General features: G+C 39.8%; 1 pseudogene across 1 annotated transcript; it reads right to left on the reverse strand.

The window, feature by feature from the left end:
• Positions 1 to 590: 590 nt before the first annotated feature.
• On the reverse strand, positions 591 to 1,964 carry LOC103583161 (annotated as a pseudogene). Its single transcript, XR_549833.1, has one exon. The product of XR_549833.1 is annotated as a transcription initiation factor IIA subunit 1 pseudogene (transcript).
• Between the last annotated feature and the right edge of the window lie 335 nt (positions 1,965 to 2,299).

Consider the following 2,299-nt stretch of genomic DNA (forward strand, 5'->3'; position numbering starts at 1 on the left):
CTTTTGCAGTATCCCACAGGTTTTGGTATGATGTATCATTGTTTTCATTAGTTTCATGAAAATCTATCAAACTGTATCTCCAAACTGTGGTCACTGATTACTTCCTTTACATCTTATAAATAGATGTTTCATAAAGCAGGGAAGGAAGAGGTATATATTACTGAGGGAAAACAGCAAGTAAAAATATTTAAGACCTATTATGAGAGTTTTAAATTTTCTTATACAAGTTAATTAAAATTCAACACCATAATTCTTACCCTTTTGTAAAAAGCTCACACGCAACTTTTACCAAATATAACCACATACAATAAGCAGTTTCAGTTTAATCTATCAAAAGGGAAGTTTCTTCATTTCATTCCAACAAGTGTCTTCTGATTGAACCCAAGTTGGAGTAAGGAATATAGACAAAGCTTTACAGGCTGATTACTGGTGGCAGGTACCTGTATTTAAAGTTGACAGTTATGGTTTTCCCTACACAAACCCCAGCCCTCCCACCCGTACAACCCCAGGTGCTACAGTTCCATGGCTTGCCAGTTAGAAGTAGTGTCTATGTTGTCAAGGTCTATCTTTGTTCCAGTAGCTTTGCTTCTACTGCACTTTTCTGACATGCAGAAGTGAAGTTTTGGTTGATATATGTCCCAAGTTTCAAACTGTCCACTTTAAATGTTATTAAAGTTTCTTTTATTTATAAAAGAAAAGAACAACTCTTCACCATTCTGCATCTCCAATGGCTTTGGAAAATATATAATCTCTTCCATTAAGAGTCATTATGCCATCCTTGAGATGAAATTTCCATTTGTTTTTACTTCTGTGTATCTTATCATATTGGCATACAACGACATTTTCTGTGTCAAAGAGTTCTTGTCCTTCCTCATCACTCACATCATCTTCACTATTGTGGGGTTCTTCTTCCACTTGCCCATCTTCAGCTCCATCTTTTTCTTTGTCTTCTTCTTCATCGTCATCATAGTCTTCTTCTTCATCTTCATCTTCTTCAGATGACGTATCCCCAGTTCCATCAACTTGTAATACCAATGGAGCCTGTGTTTGAGCAGGCTGGGCCTGAGGCTGCTGTTGGCCAGTGGCAGTTATCTGTGCTTGTGCTGGTGTAGGTGCTGCCACTGTCATAGGTATAACTTGAGTCTTATTTCCTGTAAATAAGATTTGCTGAGGCTGGATGATGACACCTGCCTGTGGTGAAATCCCTCCAGGAAGAGGGGCCAGTACCTGTTGAATAACAGGAGCTTGTACCCCACCAGGCTGCATTTGTGGTATAACCTGTTGTTGTAGAACCACTGACTGCTGAGGCTGAAAGATATACTGGGCACCATTGGCTGCTCTGACGACTTGAAGAAGCTGGCCTGAATTTGTTAATATCTGTTGAGCAGGAGTCACACCTGCAGGGAGTTCCAAGGTGGCAGCTGTAGCAGCAGCACTCATGTTTGATGCATTCATATGTTGTATCAGCTTAGAATCAGGAACAATAACTTGTGGTGCGGTGGCTTGCTGTGATGCAGGAATAAGGACCTGCTGGGTCTGCGCTTGCTGAGGTACTGTCTGCTGAGGTTGAGCTTGCTGGTGGTGGTGGTGGTGGTGATGCTGCTGCTGCTGGGGTTGATGCTGCTGTTGAACTTGCAATAAAAGCTGCTGTTCCTCTGAATGAAATCCATCTACTGCTCTAGACTGCATTAGTTTATTCTCCCATAACGTTTTTAGTTCCATCAGGACTTGTTCATCTACTCCATCATCCAGAAAGATGTCTCTCACATCATTAATAACATCTTCAATCACAGATCTGTATAGTTTAGGCATGGTGTTTGTATTTGCCAAGTTCGCCATTTCCACACACAACACAAACAAGAGGGGGGCAACCCCGAGAAAACAAGATAAAAACAAAACCAAAAAAAACAAAACCAAAGTAAAACACCTGGAGGGTGACCCGAGTCACCGCACGACTGGGAGAAAAATTTCTAGATTCTGCTTATTATATCTCTGTTTTAATTAATGATGTCTTTTCAACTCCATCCGTTAATCATCTTTTATATTCCCATTAGAATGTCAGCTTCAGGAGGGCAAAGATTTTGTCTGATTTATTCTCTACTATATTCTCAGCACCTAGGCACATTGTAGACACTTGATAACTATTTGATGAATATTTCTTCTTTTATATTCAGTCCCCTGATAACTCATTCCACATACAATTTCCAGTGAAAGTATTGTTACATTTAGATGATTTCCAAGTCTTTCTTCATTCCCAGTGGTCATCTCTCAAGTCTCAATTTCACATAAAATTCATTTC

Source organism: Galeopterus variegatus, unplaced genomic scaffold (genome assembly GCF_000696425.1).
Source record: "Galeopterus variegatus unplaced genomic scaffold, G_variegatus-3.0.2 Scaffold20181, whole genome shotgun sequence".
Classification (NCBI taxonomy): Eukaryota; Metazoa; Chordata; class Mammalia; order Dermoptera; family Cynocephalidae; genus Galeopterus; species Galeopterus variegatus.